Genomic DNA, 26,716 nt, shown 5'->3' on the forward strand with positions numbered 1-26,716 from the left:
GAGTTGGGCTGATTTTAAAAAATGATAATAGAACTAAAAGGAATTTTGAGATTCAAAAAAGGACAAACATAAAACACATATGGGAGGGAATATAATTTTTGGAAAATATTTTAGAACTTTTAGGCTTGCATAATTTTAGTGCCTAGAGACCTCTGAAGTGAGTTGTGATTTATTTGCCCAAGATCCGTACAAATAACGAGCTCCTGAGCAGGGGTGAGTCCTGGGTGTCCTGACGTCACCCAGGACCTGCCACCTGAAGCCGACACCGTGGTCCCCACCGTGGACTCCACCCTTGTCATCCTGCACCCTTCCTAGAACCCCACATGGCCCCCATCAGCCACCCCCTTTCCTCACCCGGGGGTACACCCCAGTGTGTGTGAGCACCCCTCTGCACATCCCCCTTTCTCCCATGCTCTGATGATGTCTGTTTTAGTTCTTTATCTGTCAGTTACCCACACCACATACCAGATTCCTGCTGCCGCAGGTGTTATGACATCCTGTCAAGCGAGGCAGTCAGGGCCCCTCGGGGGATGGGGCTGCCGGCTCCCTGAGCAGGGCGGAGGCCTACACTCCGTGACCCCATCGCCCACCTGGTGTACATCAGTCAGGCAGCGAGGCTCAGGCTGCATGCTGCATTTGCCTGGTCCTGGGTCACAGGTCAAGGTAGGGAACAAAATAGACGGTCTTCAGTTAAACCAGGCAGTTAAACCAGTTAAACCACTGGGGGGTCGTGAGTAATGGAGTACCACAGACGGCAGGCTTGAACCACAGCATTTATTGATTCCTTACGGTTCTGAGATTGCAAGTCTGGGATCGAGGTGCCGGTGGCCTCCGTGCCTGGTGAGGAACTGCTCCCCAGTTTGCTGGCCACTTGCTGTGTCCCCGCATGGCAGAGAGTGTGTTTCTCTCCTGTCTCTTCTTAGGAGGAAAATTTAGTTGAGGAAGTTCCAACTGAGCTACTCCCTGGTGGCCTTCAGAAATAGAAGATCGACTTCAGAGCCACACATCACGTTTAGTAGCAATGCAGGGCTTCAGGCCCATTGACATCTCACAAGCTACTTGAAGTTTCTATAGACTGGGCTGGTTTTCACTCTTATAATACCTAGAATATCTGTGCAGCCCCCCGTACCCGTGTAGCATTTTACATCCCATAACCAGCAGTGAGGACTCTTGCCCAGGAAGGCCGAAGACGGAAGCTTTTAGTTTTTCCCTTTGGACCTTGATTTGAGACCAGCCACCTCTTCACAGGATGTTGACTCCATGCAGTGTCAAGATGGCAGCTCAGAGAGAAGCAGACCCTCCCGGGCACCACACAGCCAAGCAATCTTCCTAAGACCACAGTGGGGTCAGGGTTACTGGCCTGTGGAGGCAGAGGGAGTCTCTGGAGGTCTATCTAGGTGCTTAGAAAACCCCCAGGGTAACTTTAGGAATAGTAAACAGAAAGCAGTACTTGGTGCTGTTTCTAATGAAACCCTAATTAGTCGGCTTGGCATGCACACCATTCAGGAAAGTAGAGCACGTCACCTGGGGACGGTGATGACTGTGGAGCATGGGCATCGGGACATCTAACGGTGGGAGGTGCGGTGGTTCTGGAAGGTGGTTGGGACGCAGTTGTTAGTACGCCAGGCTCATAAGCATTTGGGGACAGGAAGAGAACAGGCCCCTGGATGTCTGGGTGAAACTCAAGGCAAGGACTTCTTCCCCAAAGGGAAATGGTGGGAGGAAAGCAGACCTCAGGGAGGCATGGGGTCTTGAGACCTTAAGAAAAGAACTCAGATTAGGGAATGGGCATGCCGCACAGACCCAGTTACCAGAGGTGGGATCCTGCAGAGGAATGAACTGCCGGTAAGCAGGACACACCGAGTTAGGCTCAGGCTTTGGCTTCCTGCCCTCAAATCCTGGCTCCACCTCCATCCATCCCTCTGACCTGGGGCACATGGCTTAACCGCTCTGGGCCTCCATTACCTCCTCTGTAAAATGCGGTCGTTGGGAGGATTACCGGAGATGACATGTGTACAGTGTTTAGAACACAGGGAGCATTAACTGGTCTGTAGATGTTAGCTCTTTATGCTTCAGAACAAAGCCGAAACCCAGGAACTAGACTCGAGACCTAAAGTCAGGCCAATTCAGACTTGCTCTTGTTAGTTGACTATTTAACTCGATTTCCTTCACTTGTCACTGACTTTGGATAAAATTAGCCCAAGGGATTGGGGAGAGGCTGACTGGCAGGAAACGCAGAATGGGGTGTAGGGAGAAAACCCAAGTACGGAGTGTGGTTTAGAGAAAGACTTCTCTTAGGAGCAATGTTGCTGGTTTGTTGGGGTCTGCATTGTGCAAGGGTGCCTGCCCTGTGTTGGTTCCTCCCTCCCTACCTGGTGTGCGGTTTCAGGATTCAGGGTGTCTCCTATTCACAGAGTAGTGAAAGCAGCACAGACGTGGCCACTAAGAGCCACTTCCTCGCTTCCCCGCCTCCCTTCCCGAAGGCACTGGACTGAAGGGAGAGAGAGTAAATTGAAAAGCAAACTCATCTTTCAAGTACATAAAAAAGATCAAATGTGAGGAGAGAGGAGGAGGGTGCGGTGCGGGCCAGACATCCGTGCCTGGGGGAGACTGAGGAGGAATAACATGAGCAAGCCATAAAATGTTTATGGCGTCCTAGGAATAATTGAATATTTCCTGGTTTGTTGTGCTGAGATTTTATGAGCCAAACAGAGGACCTTTAGAGCTTATTTCCTTTTGCTCTTCAATAGGTTTAATTAAGGTTGGACTTGGGGCCTTAAGCTGTTTGGAAACTTGAGATTTAAAAGAAAACAACCCAAGAAATCTACATAACCACCGAGGAGATAAGGACGGATCGGTTATGTGGGCATCCGAAATGGGCAAATAATTTGGCACCCTCTGAAAGCAGAGTTTTAAGTATTTTTACTTAGCGATCACTCAGAGTATGCCAAAATAAAAAATTTTTATTAATATGACTTGCAGACACCTCTCTCTGCATTCATAACCTAAATTGGCTGCCCAGTCCCTCTATTTGCTCTGAGTGGAGTTTCTGAGTGACCTGATGGGTCCTTCTAACCCTCTCCATGTCACACTAGAAGCTTCTAGCCTGTTTAAATGAGCTACGGGTGTGAAATTGAGCACTCGGGATACAGGCGGACGCAAGGATATTGTCATTTCCCCAAAGCAACAGTCCACACGAGGAGCACTCAGTCCATCAGACGCAGGCAAGCCTGCCCGTCTCGGATGGCAAGGACACTCGGTACTCAGTTGGGCGGCGGGCTTGCTTCTGCCACATGCTTGCTTGCTTGCTTCATGGAATTTCTCCAGGAGGCCATGAAGAATAAGCACACCACCATGGCGCCTGGGTGGCTCAGTCATTAAGCGTCTGCCTTCAGCTCAGGTCATGATCCCAGGGTCCTGGGACCGAGCCCTGCATCGGGCTCCCTGCTCAGCAGGAAGCCGTGCTTCTCCCTCTCCCACTCCCCCTGCTTGTGTTCTCTCTCTCAGTCAAATAAATAAATGAAATCTCTAAAAAAAAAAAAAAAAAAGAATAAGCACACCACAGTTGAATGTCTTTTCTTCTCCATATCCACTGTGTTGTATTAGTCCTTAGCGGTCAAGACAGATTGTATCTGGTCAGAACGTGTGCGCATTGACTAGCTTCCAGCAATCCTTTAGACTTGCCCCTCAGACATCCTCAGGACGCTATCCATGAGAGTCGATGGGCATTGCCTCTTTCAAAAAGCAACAAAAAGTTGTCAAAATTTTCCAGTGCAGGTGCCTCATTTTACAGATGGTGAGCCACTCGGTTTCCTAGGACTGGGGATGGCCTCGCAATCTCGTTCCCGTCTGCTTGCACGTGCCTCTCTGTGTTTTGTTGAGCAGATACTTACAGCCCTAGGATTTGGGCCAAGTTCCACTGCAGCATTGTTAGGACTGATAAAGTCTGTGCTATTGTTACCCCCATTTCATGGAGGAAGAAACTGAGAGAGGTTAGTAACCTGCCCAGGGTCAGAGTTTGTACTCACTGATCTGACCCCAGAGTCCGTGTTCCAGCTGCTGCCCGACCCAAGGCCAGACGGAGCAGGTGACTGGTGTGAACTCTGTCACAAATCCCAAAGGAGATATAATGTCTCCTCTGGCAATATCCACATTGAATCAAGGTTTAACTATGTATCAGCTTGGAAGTTACTGCTCAGAAGTAATTTTCTTTCAAATTTTAAGATCCTTTGAGGATCTCAAAAAACAATAATTTCTCCATACTCATTGGTGCCTAGTGGCCTGAAGAAATGTTAATGTATCTCCCACGTCTTAATTATTCAAATGGTTATGGGAAGGGAGAACCAGACTGCTTTCCATGCAAATCTCAGCCAGGAGTTCTTTTTTCCCCTTTAATATAAAAAACGAAGCAAGAACTGTAATTCTTAAACATGACTTTTATCTCATCACACCTGCTAAGATTCCTGTGTTATGGGCTAGCAGTAAAGCCACCAGATGCTTTGGCTGTTTTTCGCTTTCTCAGCTATTTTGTGATAGAAGGGAGGGAAATGATGTGAGGGGTCATCCTGTTGATGCTGGGGTGAAGGCAAGTGTTTCTCTTAAATCAGTGAGAAAAACCCTGTGCACACAGCCTAGATTCCAGAAAATGGGCTTGTTCTGGATGCACATGATTATGTTGCAGGGTTGATGTAGGGTCCTCTGTGATAGCTGAGGGAGAGCAACGTGTGTTGGGGAGAGAGAGGGTTGTAAGTGAGGCTGGATGTAGGGGGGAGGCAGGCTGGGTGTGGGGAGGGAGGTAGACTGGATGTGTTGAGGGGAGGCCAGCCGGATGTGGGGGGAGGTGGGCTGGGTGGGAAGGGTGAGGTGGGGGGAGATAAGCTGGCAGGGGGAGGCAGGCTGGGTGGAGCACCCATGTAGCCAGGGGTGGTGGGCCTGAAGGTCTAGCAGCAGACCCTAGAGCGTACTCTTAGCTGGAGAAGAACGGGCTGTCATTTGAGCGCAGCGTTAGCCTCTGGGAGTCTGGGAGAGGAGAATGCAAGTCCTGCATGCTTCTGAATTCCTGTGAGAATGGTAAGTGACAGAAGGGGACAAAACCAGTTAACCATGTTCAGTGTCCCTTCATAACCAAACTAAAAATTTCAGCCACAAACAGAAATGCCATCTGAGAGGTGTATCGGGGAGGAGCCCAGGAGCTGAGAGACAGAGAGAGAAATGGGAGAGGCGGGGAAAGGAATCACACAGAGGGAAGCTAAGTAATCGAAAAGTCATGTCCTCCAGTGGGCGTCTCCTCAAGTCCACTGCGAAGGGGACTTGACCCTTGGAATGGCTCAGACTTGCTGGGGCAATGTTAGGGTGATTTTAGTGAGCAGGTCAACTGGAAATCTCTGCTTCTTCTCTCTCGAGATGAAACTCCAGTGCACCAGTTGCCTCTCTCCTGGGCCTGCAGACGGCCATTCCTGCGTAGTCTTCCCTCCATGCACGCATCCCTGGGGTGTCTCTCTGTGGGTCCAGATCTCTTCTCTCTCAGGACACCAGTCAGATTGGATATAGGGCCCACAAGAAGGACATCATTTAACCTTGATCATCGCCTCCAAATCCAGTCACTTTCTGAAGTACTGGGGTTAGGACTTCAGCATCTGAATTTTGGGAAGGGGGACACAATTCAGCTCATAGCACGTGGGGGTGAGGGAGAACATGACCCAGTTAGAGGATCCCGTGATGCACAGTTCTAGTAAAGGGGGTGGACTTGAGTCCTGTGCTGAGGGCATGCAAATGCAAAGTATCTGTAAGATTCGAGACACAGAATACAAAAGGGACCCAGCCATCCTGTTCCCGGATTTTGGCTAACACTGTTCTTGGCTCTATCCACTGACTGCGGACTCCAGGCACGAAAACTCAGAAATGCGCCAAGTACTGAATTTTCCTACTTAGCTTCACCAGAGGAAGCTTCCTTATTCTGCATGACTGGGAGGCATCTCTGCCTCCAAAAGACTTGTGCTGTGCTATAAAAACTTCAGGGGCTACGTTTTGCTATCAGCAGTAGCCAGACCAGAATGATTGCTCTTGACTTTGTGCCCGGGTGATATCTCAGTAGGCTGAGCCAGAGGTCCAACAGCAGGTGTCATACAGAGAAAATATTCCCAACAGCCCTCTGCTGTCCAGGTGCATGCCGGGGGTCACTGTCTGACAGCTGCGTAGACCCTAATCGACACCCACTTTCTGTACAAAACGTTTGCCAAGAGCCTCCCATTTGGGATACTTGCTTGTTCATCCGGAGGAATGTGAGCTGTATCTGGATAGACGGGGTTGAGGCTTGTCGTGAGAAGCTTCCCTCTGGTCCCTTCCTCGGGACCACCAGACTGCTACAGGCAACTTGCCGCCTTACTTGAACCTGCCATCCAGCTCTGAGCCTTGGAAGGTCCTCAGTTGTCCCCAGCCCCCGGGAAGCCTGAATGTTTGTTAGAAGGAGGCACCGCGGGGAGGGTCTCCACCAAGCCAGGTTTCTGTGCATTTCGAGACTTAGTTAAGGTAAATGCAGGTCCCTGGTCAGAAACAGGGAGTTTCTGGCAATTGATGTTTTCCAAATACTTGGAGCATGGCAGTTACTGTCAGGAGAGAGATCGTAGGTGGGACCAAACAAGGAGTCCTTAATGATGAAAATCCTTCCCCGCGAGCTCAAGGCTCTTTGTTCATGTCTCGGCTGACACGAGGTTTTGTTGCTTTCTTTCCTCTGTTTTTTATTTTTAACAATAAGCCAGCATTTTCTAGTGAGCCTCTGTGTCTCGGAACAGTTCAGGATATTCTGCGAATGCCCAAGGTGAGGTCTGGGGAAGCAAATACAACTTTCCTCAGGTTAATGCTGGTTTTTATACATTAACCCGATAACTGAGCTCCGCACCTCCATGAGGCCCCTGCGTTTTCTCTCTGTGCATGGCGCTTCAACTGCACAAATTAGAAGAATTATAATTAGATTCAATCTCTTTGTTTCATCCTCTCTCAAGTGCTGGGAGCCATCAACCATGGAATATCTTTGAAAAATTAGACTGCTACGTCCCCACAAGCTTGTCTTTGTTGGGGCAGAATAAACAGCGAGGACTTTGGAGCCAAAAGGCAGCACGTCCTACCCCTTTGCTCTTACACAAATCCGTGGCGCCGTTCGCACGACTACCTGCAGAATCTGCTCTCTTATCCCCTCTGCAGCTCACATCACAAGATTTAGGGTCTAATGGCTCTCTAATGATTTCTATTTATTAGCTCCCCATTCAGTTGGATGAGGGATTTCTGGACAGCAGGCCTGCAGTTTCTCCTGGCCAGTGCTGGAGGCACATTGATTAGATGTCTGCTGACCACCCCCCACCTCTCCCCCCTGGTGAGTCCTGCATTTCTAATACAGGTCATTCTCTCGTTCCTCCATTTGGCAAGGCCTGGCAGCTCATGTGCTCAGAAAAGGAAGAAGCTGGGGCCTCTCAAAAATGCCCTTTGCTTTAGGAGACAGAAGTAAATTTATAAGCAGGATGGGCTTTTGCTACTTTTTAAAGACAGAGATTTATTTGTGAAGGGCAGCCAGAGGGCTGCTGGGGTGGATTAGGGGGGATGAGCCCCAGTGACACAGACGCAGACCCCTGGAATTGATTTTATAATTGGGCATTTATTTTAGATGAGGACGAACATAGCACAACAGTGCTTGTGCCTGTGGATGGCACAGAACACGGAGCTAAGCTGCAGAGTTGTCCCCATGGGGCAGAGCCCACCACAGCCCACCCTCCCACCCGTGGTCAGGGAGCCCTGGAGGCTCATTCCTCCCAACTCAGGCCCCTCCTTAATTTCAACTTTCCTCTTTTCTGGCGCAACCAAGAGCTCTCCTTTGTTATTTCAAAATCTCCTAGTTCTGTCTCCTTGATCTTCTCTCCCACCACGTCTGTCCCCCACATCCCAGGGTGGGGGACTGGAGCCCACGGGGGTGAGGCGGCCCAGAGCTTTGGTGGTGTCTCCTTGATCTGTCTCCTTGATCCTCTCTCCCACCACGTCTGTCCCCCACCAGACTTTTGGTGGTGCTGGCAGATGGTTCACTTGGGAGATGTGGATTTGACAAGTAAGTTCATGGAGGACAGGGGAGCCACATTTCCTGTCATCAGAGAAGGTGGAAAGGGAGACTTCTGGAAGAAGCCTATAGTGTCGACTGGCATTGAAGGTGTTGGTGTCTACCTACAAGAAGGCAGGAGAGCCACAAAGCCACACCAGCAGTGAGCCCCCCCAGTGCCCCAGTCCTGGCTCCTGCCCTGGAAAGAACCAGGCTCCTTGGGGCAATGGCAGAGTCTGGGGCTGGGGCAGGGAAAAGCAGAAGAGGAGACCCAAGCAGGTCACTGTGCCAGAAAACAAGACCCAGCTCAGAGAACGGTGGGAACTTGTGGAACCACACAAAAGCCAACCCAAAGGGGCCCCCGATGGCCAAAGCTGGGACGGTACAATTAAGAAAATAAATATACACTGTAACAGAGTTAACTTTACCGGACATACATGAATAAATGAACAAACGTGGAGAAAATAAGGTTGTCAGAGAAAAATGCCACCTGATAAATGTAAACAGAACGGGGAGGTGGAAAATGATCAGGTGTCAAAGGGGGAAACGTTGGAAGGAAATCTGGGGCAGGGGGGCTCTCCAAATAAGTAGGAGGGCCGGGGAGGGATGCTGACATTCCAAGGGGGCAGAGAGAGGTGGATGGATGGGGGACAGGGAGAGGGAAGCTGGTGTGGGCGGAGGGTAGAGCACAGTCTGCGGTGCGGAGGGAGGTGGGGAGGGAGAGAGGTCTGGGGTGACGACCACTGAGCTGTGCCTGGGAAGCTGAGCCCGGCTAGGAGGAGCATCCTTCCTCCACGGTAGGGCTGCAGTAGGCGAGCAGAGGGTAAGGGTGCAGAGCAGAAGGGGCCAGCTCAGAAAGGGCATCTATGAGACACAGAAGGTTTCAGACTTTATTCAAGGTCAGTGGTCAGTCATTTAAGGTTTTAAAGCTGGTGCCCAAGCTTCTAATTTTCTGTAGGTTTAGAGAGTTTCATCTTAAACGTGTAGACTCTCTTGTTTTTGCCAAAGAATGACAACATATTTTGAATAATCCGATCAATAGGCTTTAAAATAGTTCCCTTTAATTTTTATGGAAACATTATATATGTATGTGTATGTATGCATATGTCTAATGTACACATATCATAAATAGCCAGCTTGATGGATTTTCTTTTTTTTTAAAATTTTTTCAAGATTTTATTTATTTATTTGACCGAGAGAGACACAGCCAGAGAGGGAACACAGCAGGGGGAGTGGGAGAGGGAGAAGCAGGCTTCCCGCGGAGCAGGGAGCCCGATGCGCGGCTCGATCCCAGGACCCTGGGATTATGACCTGAGCCCAAGGCAGACGCTTAATGACTGAGCCACCCAGGGGCCCCTACTTGATGAATTTTCAGAAATGGGATACAAACCACACATATAACCAGCATTCAGATGAAGCTGCACATGTTTCTGCCACCCCAGAAATCCCCCTTATGCAACCTTCCAGAAAGTACCTTCTTCAAAGATAACTGCCTTTCTCACTTCTAATAGTATAAATTATTTTCTCTCTTTTTATAATTTATATAAGTGGTGCCATATTTCTGTCCTCTTTCATGTTTGGGAGTTTTGCTCAGTATGAAGTTAATGACATTCCATCCTGTGTTAACCTGTATTTGAGGATCAGCTGTTGCCTTTCCACTGGGTGAACACAGCATAATTTATTTGTGCATTCTATAGCTGATAGGCATTTGGGTAGTTTCTAGTTTGGGGCTACAGTGAATAATGCTGCGGTGTACGTTCTAGTATATGTTTTGTTTAACATATGTATGCATTCCTATTGGGTATAAACCTGGGAGTGGAACTGTGGGATCATAAAGTGTGCATATGTTTGATTTTGGTGGATAATGCCAAACAGTTTTCCAAAGTGGCTGTAACAGTTTACACTATAACCTGCAATATATGAGATTTTTGTTCGCTTTCCATTTCTAATTGTTACTTAGTATTTTCAGTATTTGATATTTTACCTCTAGCAAGAATGACAGGGTGTTGAATTTTGCTGACTAGTGAAATTGAGCACCTTTTTATATGTTTATAGGCTATTTGGATCTCTTCTTTTACAGAGTGTCTGCTCAAGTCATTTGCCCCTTTTAAAATTAGATTCTCTCTTTTTTCTGCTGATTTGTGGGGGGTCTTTATCTATTCTGGGTATTAGTCCTATGTTGAATTGTTTTTTAAATTTTTTATTGTTATGTTAATCACCATACATTACATCATTAGTTTTGGATGTAGTGTTCCATGATTCATTGTTTGTGCATAACACCCAGTGCTCCACGCAGAACGTGCCCTCTTTAATACCCATCACCAGGCTGACCCATCCCCCCAACCCCCTCCCCTCTAGAACCCTCAGTTTGTTTTTCAGAGTCCATCGTCTCTCATGGTTGGTCTGCCCCTCCGATTTCCCCCCCTTTATTCTTCCCCTCCTGCTATCTTCTTCTTCTTTTTTATTTCTTAACATATATTGCATTTATTTGTTTCAGAGGTACAGAAATGTGATTCATCAGTCTTGCACAATTCACAGCACTTGCCATAGCACATACCCTCCCCAATGTCTATCACCCAGCCACCCCATCCCTCCCACCCCCCATCACTCCAGCAACACTCAGTTTGTTTCCTGAGATTAAGAATTCCTCATATCAGTGAGATCATATGATACATGTCTTTCTCTGATTGACTTATTTCGCTCAGCATAATACCCTCCAGTTCCATCCACGTCGTTGCAAATGGCAAGATCTCATTCTTTTGATGGCTGCATAATATTCCATTGTGTATATATACCACTCCTTCTTTATCCATTCATCTGTCGATGGACATCTTGGCTCTTTCCACAGTTTGGCTATTGTGGACATTGCTGCTATAAACATCAGGGTGCACGTACCCCTTCGGATCCCTACATTTGTATCTCTGTGGTAAATACCCAGTAGTGCAATTGCTGGATCGTATGGTAGCTCTATTTTCAACTGTTTGAGGAACCTCCATACTGTTTTCCAGAGTGGTTGCACCAGCTTGCATTCCCACCAACAGTGTAGGAGGGTTCCCCTTTCTCCACATCCCCGCCAACATCTGTCGTTCCCTGACTTGTTAATTCTAACCATTCTGACTGGTGTGAGGTGGTATCTCATTGAGGTTTTGATTTGGATTTCCCTGATGCCGAGCGATGTTGAACACTTTTTCATGTGTCTGTTGGCCATTTGGATGTCTTCTTTGGAAAAATGTCTGCTCATGTCTTCTGCCCATTTCTTCATTGGATTATTTGTTCTTTGGGTGTTGAGTCTGATAAGTTCTTTATAGGTTTTGGATACTAGCCCTTTATCTGATATGTCATTTGCAAATATTTTCTCCCATTCTGTCGGTTGTCTTTTGGTTTTGTGGACTGTTTCTTTTGCTGTGCAAAAGCTTTTTATCTTGATGAAATCCCAATAGTTCATTTTTGCCCTGGCTTCCCTTGCCTTTGGCGATGTTTCTAGGAAGAAGTTGCTGCGGCTGAGGTCGAAGAGGTTGCTGCCTGTGTTCTCCTTTAGGATTTGGATGGACTCCTGTCTCACGTTTAGGTCTTTCAACCATTTGGAGTCTATTTTTGTGTGTGGTGTAAGGAAATGGTCCAGTTTCATTCTTCTGCATGTGGCTGTCCAATTTTCCCCACACCATTTGTTGAAGAGACTGTCTTTTTTCCATTGGACATTCTTACCTGCTTTGTCAAAGATAAGTTGACCACAGAGTTGAGGGTCCATTTCTGGGCTCTCGATTCTGTTCCATTGATCTATGTGTCTGTTTTTGTGCCAGTACCATACTGTCTTGATGATGACAGCTTTGTAATAGAGCTGGAAGTCGGGAATTGTGATGCTGCCAGCTTTGCTTTTCTTTTTCAATATTCCTCTGGCTATTCGGGGTCTCTTCTGGTTCCATACAAATTTTAGGATTATTTGTTCCATTTCTTTGAAAAAAGTGGATGGTATTATGATGGGGATTTCATTGAATGTGTAGATTGCTCTAGGTAGCATTGATATCTTCACAATATTTGTTCTTCCAATCCATGAGCATGGAACGTTTTTGCATTTCTTTGTGTCTTCCTCAATTTCTTTTATGAGTATTTTATAGTTTTCTGAGTACAGATCCTTTGGTTAGATTGATTCCTAGGTATCTTATGGTTTTGGGTGCAATTGTAAATGGGATCGACTCCTTGATTTGTCTGTCTTCTGTCTTGTTGTTGGTGTATAGGAATGCCACTGATTTCTGTGCATTGATTTTATATCCTGCTACTTTACTGAATTCCTGTATGAGTTCTAGCAGTTTTGGGGTGGAGTCTTTTGCGTTTTCCACATACAGTATCATATCATCTGCAAAGAGTGAGAGTTTGACTTCCTTTTTGCCGATTTGGATGCCTTTGATTTCTTTTTGGTGTCTGATTGCTGTGGCTAGGACTTCTAATACTATGTTGAATAGCAGTGGTGAGAGTGGACATCCCTGCCGCGTTCCTGACCTTAGCGGGAAAGCTCTCAGCTTTTCCCCATTGAGAATGATATTCGCTGTAGGTTTTTCATAGATGGCTTGTATGATATTGACGTATGTACCCTCTATCCCTATACTCTGAAGAGTTTTGATCAAGAAAAGATGCTGTACTTTGTCAAATGCTTTTTCTGCATCTATTGAGAGGATCATATGATTCTTGTTCTTTCTTTTGTTAATGTATTGTATCACGTTGATTGATTTGCGGATGTTGAACCAGCCTTGCAGCCCAGGGATAAATCCCACTTGGTCATGGTGAATAATCCTTTAAATGTACTGTTGGATTCTATTGGCTAGTATTTTGGTGAGAATTTTTGCATCCATGTTCATCAAGGATATTGGTCTGTAATTCTCCTTTTTGATGGGGCCTTTGTCTGGTTCGGGGATCAAGGTGATGGTGGCCTCATAAAACGAGTTTGGAAGTTTTCCTTCCATTTCTATTTTTTGGAAGAGTTTCAGGAGAATAGGTATTAATTCTTCTTGAAATGTCTGATAGAATTCTCCTGGGAAGCTATCTGGCCCTGGGCTTTTGTTTGTTGGGAGATTTTTGATGACTGCTTCAATTTCCTTAGTGGTTATAGGTCTGTTCAGGGTTTCTATCTCTTCCTTTTTCAATTTTTGTTCAATTTTGGTAGTTGATACATCTCTAGGAATGCACTCATTTCTTCCAGGTTATCTAATTTGCTGGCATAGAGTTGCTCATAATATGTTCTTATAATTGTTTGTATTTCTTTGGTGTTGGTTGTGATCTCTCCTCTTTCATTCATCATTTTGTTGATTTGGGTCATTTCTCTTTCTTTTTGATAAGTCTGGCCAGGGGTTTATCAATCTTGTTCATTCTTTCAAAGAACCAGCTCCTAGTTTCGTTGATCTATTCTACTGTTCTTTTGGTTTCTAGTTCATTGATTTCTGCTCTGATCTTTATGATTTCTCTTCTCCTGCTGGGTTTAGGCTTTCTTTGCTGTTCTTTCTCCAGCTCCTTTAGGTGTAGGGTTAGGTTGTGGATTTGAGACCTTTCTTGTTTCTTGAGAAAGGCTTGTATTGCTATATACTTTCCTCTCAGGACTGCCTTTGCTGTATCCCAAAGATTTTGAACAGTTGTGTTTTCATTTTCATTGGTTTCCATGAATTTTTTTTAATTCTTCTTTAATTTCCTGGTTGACCCATTCATTCTTCAGTAGGATGCTCTTTAGCCTCCATGTATTTGAGTTCTTTCCGACTTTCCTCTTGTGATTGAGTTCTAGTTTCAAAGCATTGTGGTCTGAAAATATGCAGGGAATAATCCCAATCTTTTGGTACCGGTTGAGACCTGATCTGTGACCTAGGATGTGATCAATTCTGGAGAATGTTCCATGGGCACTAGAGAAGAATGTGTATTCCATTGCTTTGGGATGGAATGTTCTGAATATGTCTGTGAAGTCTATTTGGTCCAGTGTTTCATTTAAAGTCTTTATTTCCTTGTTGATCTTTTGCTTAGATGATCTGTCCATTTCAGTCAGGGCGGTGTTAAAGTCCCCCACTATTATTGTATTGTTGTCAATGTCTTTCTTTGCTTTTGTTATTAATTGCCTTATATAATTGGATGCTCCCACGTTAGGGGCATAGATATTTACAATTGTTAGATCTTCCTGTTGGATAGACCCTTTAAGTAGGATATAGTGTCCTTCTTCATCTCTTATTACAGTTTTTGTTTTAAAATCTAATATGTCTGATATAAGGATTGCCACCCCAGGTTTCTTTTGGTGTCCATTAGCATGGTAAATGGTTTTCCACCCCCTCACTTTCAATCTGGGGGTGTCTTTGGGTCTACAATGAGTCTCTTGCAGACAGCATATGGATGGGTCTTGTTTTTTAATCCAGTCTGATAGCCTGTGTCTTTTGATTAGGGCATTTAGCCCATTTACATTCAGGGTAACTATTGAAAGGTATGAATTTAGTGCCATTGTATTGCCTGTAAGGTGACTGTTACTGTATGTTGTCTGTGTTCCTTTCTGATCTTTGCTGCTTTTAGGCTCTCTCTTTGCTTAGAGGACCCCTTTCAATATTTCTTGTAGGGCTGGTTTCGTGTTTGCAAATTCCTTTAGTTTTTGTTTGTCCTGGAAGCTTTTTATCTCTCCTTCAATTTTCAATGAGAGCCTAGCTGGATATAGTATTCTTGGCTGCATATTTTTCTCGTTTAGTGCTCTGAAGATACCATGCCAGTCCTTTCTGGCCTGCCAGGTCTCTGTGGATAGGTCTGTTGCCAATCTAATGTTTCTACCATTGTAGGTTACATATCTCTTCTCCCGAGCTGCTTTCAGGATTTTCTCTTTGTCTTTGAGACGCGTAAGTTTTACTATTAGATGTCGGGGCGTTGACCTATTTTTATTGATTTTGAGAGGGGTTCTCTGCGCCTCCTGGATTTTGATGCCTGTTTCCTTCCCCACATTAGGGAAGTTCTCTGCTGTTATTTGCTCCAATATACCTTCTGTCCCTCTCTCTCTTTCTTCTTCTTCTGGGATCCCAATTACTCTAATGTTTCGTTGTCTTATTATCGCTTATCTCTCGAATTCTGCCCTCGTGATCCTGTAGTTGTTTCTCCCTCTTTTTCTCAGCCTCTTTGTTTTCCATCATTTGGTCTTCTATATCGCTGATTCTTTCTTCTGCCTCATTTATCCTAGCAGTTAGTGCCCCCATTTTTTGATTGCACCTCATTAATAGCCTTTTTGATTTTGACTTGGTTAGATTTTAGTTCTTTTATTTCTCCAGAAAGGGTTTCTCTAATAACTTCCACACTTTTTTCAAGCCCAGCTAGTATCTTTAAAGTCATGATTCTGAACTCTAGGTCCGACATTTTACTAATGTCTGTATTGAGTAGGTCCCTGGCAGACGGTACTATCTCTTGTTCTTTTTGCTGAGGTGATTTTTTTCGTCTTGTCATTTTGTCCAGAGGAGAACAGATGAATGAGAGAACAGAATGCTAAGAGGTTAACAATGTCTCCAGTAAATATACTCTATACAAATCAGAAAAGACCTGAAACCAGGGGACAAGAAAGGGAAAGAAAGAATAGAGAAAAAAAAAAGGAAAAAGAAAAAGATAAAAACAAACAAAACAGAACAAAGCAAAAAAAACTACATATGATCAAATATGATCCTGCTACTGCATAGATCAGTGCCACACACTAGCTTTTGGGCATATTTTGGTCTGTTAGACGAAAGTGCCTGCTAAAATTTTAAAGGAAGAAAGACTTTTATATGTACAAAATAAGGGTTGATACAATAAAGGGATGGCAGATGACTGTAAGGTGAAAAATATAAAAGATTTTATAAAAGGAATTGATAAGATAAGAAGTTGTTTTTTAAAAAGAAAGAAGAAGATTTAAAAAGAAAAAGAAAAGAAAAAAAAAGGGAGAGAATGTGGTCAGGCAGGAGAATAGAACAAAGCCATACACTAGTGATTTAGGGTATATTTTGATCTGTTAGAAGAAATTGTATCTCAAAATTTTAAAGAGATAACATATATATATATATATATACATATATATATATATATATGCCAAAAATAAGGGTAACTAATATGAAGGGATAAAAATATGACTCTAAAAATGAAAAATAAAAAATGTTTTTTTAAGAAAGGGATTGATAAGATGTTGTTTGAAAAAGGGAAAAAGAAAATTAAAAAAAAAACAGTTAAAAAAGTTAACTTTGAAAAACTAATGAATCATGGTAAAAAAGCCATGAATTCTATGTGCAGTATTCCCCTAGCGCTGGAGTTCTCCCGTTCTCCTTGATCGGTAAACTTGGTCTTGGCTTGCTGGCTGTTCCTGCTGATCTTCTGGGGGAGGGGCCTGTTGCCATGGTTCCCAGATGTCTTTGCCGGAGCCGGAATTGCCCCGCCCTTGTGAGTCCGGGCTAAGCAAGGTGCTCGGGTTTGCTCTCGGGAGCTTTTGTTCTCTGCAAGCTCTCGGTACAGCTTTGGAGGACCAGGGTGAAAATGGTGGCCTCCCAATCTCCACCCGGAGGAGCTGAGAACTCGGGGCCCCCCTCCTCAGTGCGCCCCCAGAGAAAAGCAGTCACTCCCGTGTCCCCGGTCTCCGGCCGCACTCCGTGCTCACCCGGCCTGTGACCGAGCGTTTCTATCTGTGGCACCCGACCCCGTGTGGAGTCTCCAAACCCAGCAGATCCCTGCGGTGCGCTCCCGCGCCGCTCCTCCCGGGGGAGGGAGGGGAGTCTCCCCGGCTCTGCCGCTTGTTGGTTCCCTGCTGGAGGAGCAGTGGCCCGACTGGGCCGCGGATCACAGTTTATGGCCACCCCGAGCTGAGAGCCCGCGCCTCGGCTCCGTCTCTGCAGCCGGCTTCCCCGCTCCGATCCCTGGGAGCTCTGCCGCACTCAGGCACCCCCGGTCTTTCTGTGACCCCGAGGGTCCTGAGACCACACTGTCCCGCGAGGGTTCCACCCCCCGCTTAGCCACTGCAGCGACGTCCCTCAGCGGAGCCGGCTTCTAAAAGGTCCGATTTTGTGCTCCGCGGCTCTAGCACTTGCCAGAAGCGGCCGACGGAGGCCCCCTTCCCCGCCGTCTATCCTCCCGAATATCGCCTCGGATTCACTTCTCCGCACATCCCACCTTCCAGTAAGTGGTCGCTTTTCTGTTCAGAGAGTTGTTGCTACTCTCCTCTTCCATCTCCTGTTCAGTTCATAGGTGTTCAGAATGGTTTGATCCCTGTTCAGCTGAATTCCTGAGACCAGACGAAATCCAGGTCTCCTACTCCTCTGCCATCTTGCTCCGCCCCCTTGAATATGTTTTATTATGATTTTCTTCTACCATTCTGTGGGTTGTATTTTTCTTCTCTTGATGGTGTCTTTTAATGAATAGAAATTCTTAATTTTAACATGTCTAATTTGTGACTTTTTTCTTTTATGGTTATTTCTTTTGTCCTTTTAAAGAAAGCTTGCCTACTTCAAGGTCAAGAAGATGTTCCCTATTTCCTCTGAAAAGCTTTATGTTACACCATTTACATTTAGATATGCAATCCATCTGGTATTGATTTTTTCTCCTATTGTGTGATGGGGGTCAGTATATTTTTTCATATAAGTATAAAATTGTCCCAACACTACTCATTGAAAACATCATCCTTTCCCCCACCGTGCTGCCATGTCACCTTTTTCATAAATCAGATAAACGTGTGTGTGTTTGGGGGGGTTGATTTATTACTTTTGATTTTATTGCACAAACTTCAAAGAACACATATCTCTAACTACTGAGGATTTTGTTGCTGTTGTTCACAATGTTTATATAGAAAAATACATATTTATGGCCTCCAAAACTAAACGTGTATATTTTTGCAAAATGTTGTATGGGAAAAGTCTCAAGTCAAATTCTAAATGTAATTGGTAGAATGTGAGAAACACTTGTGGATGCCATGAAAAGTGTGGTGAGTGTGGACAAAGGCATTGTGCATCTCTGATGTTCCTGTACCAACAACACCTTCACTGCATCAAAAATCACTGCTGACAATCATGTTAGTGATTATAACACTGTAATTTTTAGTATTTTACCTTCTAACTTGACAGTTTATTACTTGTGTATTTGTGTTTTGCTATATTTTAGTTATCTCTTAGGAAGCTGGTAGGAGGTTTTCCATGGATGTGAACTGTATTTAATGGAATAGGCTGTTGCTTCCTGGTTTTCATGCCGATGTCTGGATTTCATGAAGGGATATCTGGAAGGGTCTACCACAAAGGGATGTTAAGCAAGAGATGCTAGCATTTGCTTATTCAGCTATGGGTACTATGCACATTTAAGGAAACCAGTGTAGAATTTATCTGTGAGCACCTTGTGATTCAGGGTTTGGGATTATGCAAGTGTCCTTTTTAACCCCTTCATTTAAACAGGATGTTCTAATTTTGGAAACGTAGTAGTTAAATTTGTAAATTCATGAAAGCCTAAGCCTAAAGTCTGGTGAGCCCATCTTGGTTCTCTTGGGCCAGTCTCTACCCCACACCTTTACCTTCAGGATAACTCTGATCTCACCCTTGACGGTGGCACGACTACATAAATGATTTGGAATATTCTTCCTCAAGGGAGTTGTCTCCCACTATTTATTTACTCAAATATTAGATCAGTATGAACCTCTGGATGTTTGTTTTGTACTTTGGGTTATAACGCAACCCTACTTTATTTCCCTGGTTCAGAATTTCCCATCTAAGCGTTCTTTTATTTGATTATTGTGTCCCTTTGATAGCATACCCCTATCAATGTGAATTTTTTTGGGGGGGGGAGCATTTTATTACTTTCTGGTACTCCAGGATACTCTGGGCTCATCTTGTATATTTCCTGCCCCAATCCTAGAATTAGCCATTTCTCCATGGAGCTCTGGTTTCTTTTATTGAAGGATGGTGTCAGAATCCAAGATCTGGGTGCTGGCTGTGCTCTCATTGCTACTGGGGTGTCATTTCTGTTGGGTCTTTCATCCAACAGTGCAAAAAAATGTGGTGTTTATGCTAACCCCTGCATGTACAGGTATCTATAAATATTTCTGCAAGTCATCATTCTGCGTGTAGACTATGCTAAGCGTGAGCTCATACCGAGGTCTCCACTTCTGATCTATCATCAGGTGAATCAGTTTATCTTCTCTAATCAGTACCTCCCACTCTAACTGTAAGAAAGCTGATTCCCGCCATCCACCGCCCATTTCTGGAAGTGTCCCATTCCAGCCTACCTGTATAGCGACTTCAGAATTATTGACCTGTAACACTCTGGGAAAGACCTTTATCAACTCCAGCACAGTGCTTATGACTGGTTCATTTTGCCTTTAGTCTTACAGATTCCGTCCATTTCCAGCATTACTCAAGGCTACATTTTCCCCAACTCCTCAGTGAAGTTGATTCATATATTTGTAATACAGTTAGATTACTTTGTCATATTCTTCACTCCATCCAGCGACACATCTTAAAAGATTTTTAAAAATCTGTGTACATTAAGGTTCACTCTGTTTTGCCTGGGGGTTTTGACAATTACATTTTAAACAGTCTCTTCTAGCAGCCTTCAGAGCAGTTTCACCTCCCTCAACAGCCCCGTATGGCTCACTTTTTCACCCTCCCCTGAGCCCCTGATCGTCACTAATGTACGTCGCCAGTGTCTTTGTCTTTTTCGAAATGCCACGTAAACGGAGTCTTACACTATTTAGCCTTTACAGACTGGCTTCTATTGCTTAGCAATATGCACTTCAGATTCATACACTAATCTTACTAGCTTGCTTCTTTTTGTCAGTGAATAATATTTCACAGTATGGAGGTGCCAATGTTTGTTTATCAATTCGTGTATCAAAGGGCTTCTTGGTTGCTTCCAGTTTGGCAATTATGAATAAGCATCTATTATAAACATCACAGGCAGGTTTTTGCATGGATATAAGTTTTCAAGTCTGCTGGGTAAATGCCTTGGAGCCACTGCTGAATCATATGGCAGGACTATATTTAGCTTCATTTGAAGCTGATACCGGTCTTCCAAGGTCTTCCAAGGTCTTCCAACAGCTTTGTGTTCTCGCCAGCAATGGAGAAGCGACTGTTGCTCACATCCTTGCTGGCTTTTTATTTCTTTTATTTGCTTTATTGCTTTCCGGTTTTAAGTTGCATTGATGTTTGCGCCTATAGTTATTATATCGTTCCTTTGTTTGCTGTGGGTTTATCTTCCTCTTTTTTTTCCTCCGGCTTTTTGAAGTGGGAGGTTATATTATTGATTTGAGACTTTTTTTTACCTCTTTTCTGATGTAGCTGTTTGGGCCATGAGTGTCCCCCCAGCTTCTGCTTTGGCTGTATCCCACAAATTTTGATTTGTTCCATTTTCATTAAAGAATTTCCTTGACACTTCCTTTTTACCCATGGATTATTTGGAAGTGTATTGTTTAGTTTCCAAGTATTTGGAGATTTTCCTTTTATCTATCTGTTATTTTTGTTTGTTTGATTTTATTGTGGTCAGAGAATACACTCTATTATTTCACTTCTAATTTTGTTGGGGCTTGTTTTATGGCTCAGCCTAGGGTCTATTTTGGCGTATGTTTCTCGTGGACACTTGAAAAGAATGTGTATTTTACTTTTATTGGATGGAGTGTTGATTAGGTCTTGGTTGATGGTGTTACTGGGTTCTGTATCCTTTCTGATTTCGTCTAGTTATGCCAGTTGTTGAGAGATGGGTGTTGGAGTCTCCAGCTGCCATTGTGGATTTGTCTGTTTCTCCTTTTAAGTTCTGTCAGTTTCTACTTCACGTATTTTGCAGCTCTATTGTTTGTTGTATACATATGCAGAATTGCTGTCTTTTTGGTGGAGACATGGCATCATTGCTTTTATCATTGCTTTTATCATTACATAATGTCTTTCTATGCCTCTGTGAATTCTGTTTTCTCCTAAGTCTGCTAATATCTGATATTAGTGTAGCCACTCATGATTTCCTTTTCCAAAAAAAGATTTATTTATTTTAGAGAGAGAGAGCAAGCTCAAGGTGGGGAAGGGCAAACAGGGGGAGGGGCAGAGGGGGAGAGAGAGAATCTCAAGCAGACTCTGTACTGATTCTGGAGCCCAACACAGAGCTCAATCCCAGGACCCTGAGATCACAATCTAAGCCGAAACCAAGAGTCGGACGCTTAATGGACAGAGCCACCCAGGTACCCCACCACTTGTGGTTTCTTCTGATTAATGCTTGCATAGTATTTCTTTTCCCATCTTTTATTTTCGGTTTGCCTATATAGTTATATATGAAGTGAGTTTTTTGCAGACAGTGTATAGTTGGGTCATGTTTTCTTAGTCCACTCTGCCAACCACTTTTTCCCTTCTGCTTCTTTAAAAAAATAATTTATTTGTCTATATTTGTATATGCTGTGAAATGATCACCACAATAAATCGAGTTTTAACGTCTGTCACCATACATAGTTACAGACTTTTTTTTCTTATAATGAGGACTTTTAAGATCTACTCTCTTAGCAACTTTCAGATATTCAATACAGTATTATTAAATACAGTCACCATGTTGCATATTACATCCCCAATACTTCATTATTTTCTCAGTGGAAGTTTATACCTTTTGATCCCTTTCACATATTTGAAATGGCTATTGCCTTCTCCATTTTAAAAAATGGGAAAACTAAACCTATATTAAACCATTTAGCTTTAATAATCAAAAGGAACCTTATTCCAGGATCTTTGATCTAACTTTCATATGTATACAATGCATAATATAATGTAATTATATTATGTTTACTAAGTGCTATGTACCTTGAAGGGAGGGAAAAACACTATGTGCTGAAGTAAATAATGACTAGACTTATAAAAGCTATTTGTAGAATATATTGGACAAGGCTTCCAAAGAAGACTAGGGTCTACTTGATGGGATGGGGGAGAGAGTACTCCAGCTGTTTCTAGGGGACAGAGTAGGTGAAATGAGGTGTATTGTTTGATGGGAATAAGCTGTCACAGGAAATGAAACTAGGGAGTAGGGTGGAGCTAAAATTCTCTTTTGAAAGTAAAAAAATAATTCCATCTAGTGCTTTACAGTCCTAATAAGTAGATCTTGATTTCCTGTAAGAGTGACCAGGTTGTTAATTCTTCCGCGTACCACAGCCATGGCGTTTAATATTTATGGTGTTACCCCGTCCTTTCTAAGTGACTTGTCTCCTCCTCACATGTTGCGAGGTCCTGGGAAGTGGGGATCAAGCCTCATTCCCAATGTTCTACATTCTGGCACCACAGATGTTGCCTTTAGGAGGGAGCTCAGAGGCAGGTGGCTGCAGGTGACCCAGGGTGGCGAGTCCTTGTGTCTGCTGCTGAAGGTTTGTGCATCAATAGCCAGAAGCAGGTGAGAATGAGCTACCATTCACATGTCAACTGAAATAACAAGTTAAAGAAGGATAATGTTAATTCAGAGAAACTTGATGCACCACAACAGTTTCAGAGATTAATGACTCAGGGTCATGGTGCAAAGAGTCTCCCAGAGATAGACCTTTAGTAAAACCACTCAAATAAGTTTTGGGCTTGAATAGCCCCAGCCAGGAGAACGCCCCATCCTATGGTCAAAGCAATGGGAGTTGGGGGTGGGGGGCTTAATTTCTTCATCTATAATCTGATGTGTAAGAGGTCTCTGAGCCCACAGAGGAGAGGCTGCTTGCTTGAAGCTAGACATCTCACTGGTTGGTGATGTTGCTTTGCTGAACTTCTCTGAGCTCTAAGCTTGGAGATGAGGGTGGTCTGTGGGATGTGGTGGTGGGGGTCATGAGTCAACTTCTCTGAGGGGAATATCATGTGTCCCCAAACTCTTAATTCCTTTGTCAGCTTAAAGAGTCATTTTTTTGGGTCTCAGACCACAAAATGCTGTGGCTATTATGCTTCCTAAGTGTGGCTATGAAGTAAACATAGAAATAGAATTTAAATAAAACCATGATTCATAACAGACAACTAGGTCTGTAGCATGAGAGGTAGGCCGCCTCTGGAGGTGTGTACCGAAAAATACCTTCCGTTCTTAGAAGCTTTCTGAGGCACCCCTGAAAGATGGCAGTGCAGCCTCAACTTGAACCGTTCCTGTTACATGGAGTTCCTGTCTCACCAGCTGCCTCAGCAACATGGCGACATGGCTGGAGTTGTTACAAGTTCACAAGATCAAGTTTGCCTCAGTGGAAGACAGGATTTGCTAGCATTCCTTAAGGGAAGCCAGGAATGGCTGAGGCTGAGGAATGATGTTAATATTGTGGAATATTATGGAATTAAAGATCTGTCTCGTACAAATGGTCTCTTGTAGCCACGTTCAGGGATGCTGGGAGAGACAGCCGTGGGTTCATGACCAAGGCAACAAGGAATAACACTGACCTGGGAAAATAAAGGTGCAAATAGGAATGGTGGGCAGGGAAAAGATAAGAGGATTGTGAAAATCAGGGTGAAGGCAAAGCAGAGCAGCGAAGCTGACTAGCGTTCGGGCGACAGGACTCCGCTGATACTGCCTCTCCTCGTGCTCTGCGGGCATTTCTTCTGGCTGGCTTATGCTGCCATGTCACTATGAGCTTACAATAAGAAAGAAAATTTACCCGTTTAGGTGAGTATCTGGCAGATGGAGAAGAGATTCGTTACTCCCAGAAATGCATTATCTTGCTTCTGTCTACCTAAAGAAAGTGAAATGTTTTCTTCTGGAAATGTAATCAGGGTGGCTGTCCCATCACACGTATATGCTTCCATTCTCTCCCCAAAGGAGTTTTTTTCTCCTACTTGGAGATATTGCAGGATCCATTAGTTTGATATGATGTAGGTTGTTAGAAATAGTATTTCTTTCTGCAATAACTAGATAGAAAATGTTAAATTTAATATATCGGATTTAGGAAAACCATTTTCCATCTTCTCCAGCTAATTGGACGTGATAACCTGTTAATTACAAGTGTACCCATAATGCCAAGGGATTCAGAAAAAAATGCAATGACTTTAAAAAGAAAATTTGAAATCTGTTTGCGCCTGTTCCCCCCACCCCACCCCAGGGAGTTTCTGTGATCATCTCCTTTCCAAGGTGAGTAAGAACTCCTCCAAGATGTCTATTTAGGTACATAATGGAGCCACAGATAAGGAACGTAAGGGTGGATTAGGGTTTTAGCCTCATTTTAATCTCTTTGACACATAACCAACTGGAGGAAATAGCAGGATGTCTGTGTTCCTATTTTTTTCATATACTCTACATACATTCTCGGTATGTTTACACATTGTCAGGGAACCTACACATTCCTTAATCAGCTGTCAAGTGTGGGGTTTGCTTGGTGCTGCTAGAGCTGCAGCACCCTAACATCCTCATTTTGCAGTCTTCCTCTCCAGGTGAGCACAGAAAGGCTCAGAGCTAGAGAAGCAGTGCGGCCAGGAGGGCGGGAGGCACTATTTATGGGCTGCCAGTGAGGAGACTCGGTCTGACCATGACTTTATTCCTCCACCCTTACTTGGTGGTCGGTATTCAGCCAAACATAATAGAGACGACAGACACATCTTACTTTTCTGAACTCATTAAGCACATGTTTACCAAGCTCCTGCTATGCGGGGCTCTGCGCTCAGTGTGATGCAGAAAAGGAAACCCACACACGGGACCCCCATGATGCAGGCAGGAACAGCAGTAAGTCATGAACAGGACTCGAGGCACAGAGCGCTTCACCGCGGGAGAGGGAGCCTGAGCCCAGGGTGTCCCCAGCACAGGAGGCAGGGACAGTGCTCAAGCAGGAAGAACGCGGGTCCGAGGACCCGACTTCTCTTGCTGTTGCTGGAGAGCAGTTTTCTCTGTTCACGGTCCTAACGAACCATTGGGCAACTTTGCCTACAGTCAGCTCTCCTTTAAGCCTCTGTTTCTCCCTTTCCAGTGTTTCCTCCTTTTCCTAAACAAGGACTCAAGAAAGGAAGAAATCCACAGAGAGAAATGACATGTTTTGGTCCGCAGTGCTCTGTAAATTACGTTGGTGAAAGCCCAGCCTTTTCACAGCCTTGTTAATGAATTCCAGTGGGCTCGTGTTCGGTCCTGAAGTTCCTTCCCATTTTTTCCTTTAAAAAGTGAGAGGTTAGTTTCTTTTGAAAAATTAATAGCAACTAATTGGATCCATGATAAAGGCAAAACGGAGCTAATATTATTATGAATTGTTGACGCGGATCTCTTTCAGGGAAAATGTACAGAAGAACTAAGGCAGTGATGGATTCTATTTAATCCCACTTTTTATAACGGACTCTCATTGCACAAAACTTACATATGGCCGGCAAACTGTGACCAGAGAAGGTATTGCCAAAACAACCAAGCAGCCTGATTTAAAATCCAGTTAACTCAGCGGTAAACATCGGGGCGGGGGTGGGGGGGGGTTAGTTGTGCTTTCTGATGCCAGCCAAGGCTGTTGTGGAAATAACGGTGGATTAAGTGCCAAGAGGTCTGGCTTCTAATCTGCCATCTAATAAAACTGTGTGTCCCTGGAGAAGTTATTGCATTTCTCTGCAGTATCTGTGGAAGGAGTGTAACGCCTACAGCTCTAGTTATGTCACTGGGCAAAATACCACCTCCCGGCTTCTGTGGCATCCTCTGGCTCTAGTGAGCCTGCTGGTTCTAGGTGAGTCAGCAGCCTGCTCTGGTTCAGGGGGAGAGGAAGCAGCTCCAGCCGTCCCTGTGGGAGCAGCCAGGTTGTCCAGGTTTTCCAGGTGCATTTAGAATGGGAGATACCCTTTCAGCCATTTAGAGAAAACACATGCTTCCCACCTAAGCTGCCATTTTTAATGCTTCATCATTGCCTCAGAATATGGAATATTTATCCTTTTTGTGGCCTTTCACAATTTGTACCTGCTCAGACATCTTTTTGGTTATAACTTCTTGCAGACTTTCTTTCTCTCTCTCTATAATTAATATATGTCTTTATGTATTTAAGTTTTAAATTTTTATTTATTTTTCCCCAGGTTTATTGAGATATGGTTGACTCATAACGTTGTTTGAGTTTAAAGTATACAGTGTGTTGGGGGGGCCTGGGTGGCTCAGTTGTTAAGCGTCTGCCTTCGGCTCCGGTCATGGTTCCGGGGTCCTGGGATCGGGCCCCGCATCGGGCTCCCTGCTCGGCGGGAAGCCTGCTTCTCCCTCCCCACTCCCCCTGCTTGTGTTCCCTCTCTCGCTGTGTCTCTCTGTCAAATAAATAAAATCTTTAAAAAAAAATAAAAGGTATACAGTGTGTTGATTTGATACATTTATAGATTGCAAAATGATTATTCCCATAGTAGATAGCTAATTCCTCCATCATGTCACATAATTACCATTTCTTTTTCATAGTGGGGACATTTAAAATCTACTCTCCTAGCAACATGAGAGTGCCTGATACAGTATTATTAGCTAGCATCACCATGCTGTACATTAGTCTTCCAGAATTTATTAATCTTGTAAGTGGAAGTTTGTTTAGGTTTTTGATGTTCGTTTAAAATCCAGCCAAGACCTTATTATTAAGGATAAAGCTTTTACAGTCTTAAAAACTAGGTTTGCTAGATAAGTTATCAGATACACATGAAATATCTTTGCTTTTAGCTGGCCCACACCGTTCCCTAAGGACCGTTGTGATTGCGTTAAGTCCTAGCCGGTATCTACCAGCTTCCAAATCCATGAGGGTTTCTCTCC

This window comes from Zalophus californianus, chromosome 12 (genome assembly GCF_009762305.2).
Source record: "Zalophus californianus isolate mZalCal1 chromosome 12, mZalCal1.pri.v2, whole genome shotgun sequence".
Lineage (NCBI taxonomy): Eukaryota > Metazoa > Chordata > Mammalia > Carnivora > Otariidae > Zalophus > Zalophus californianus.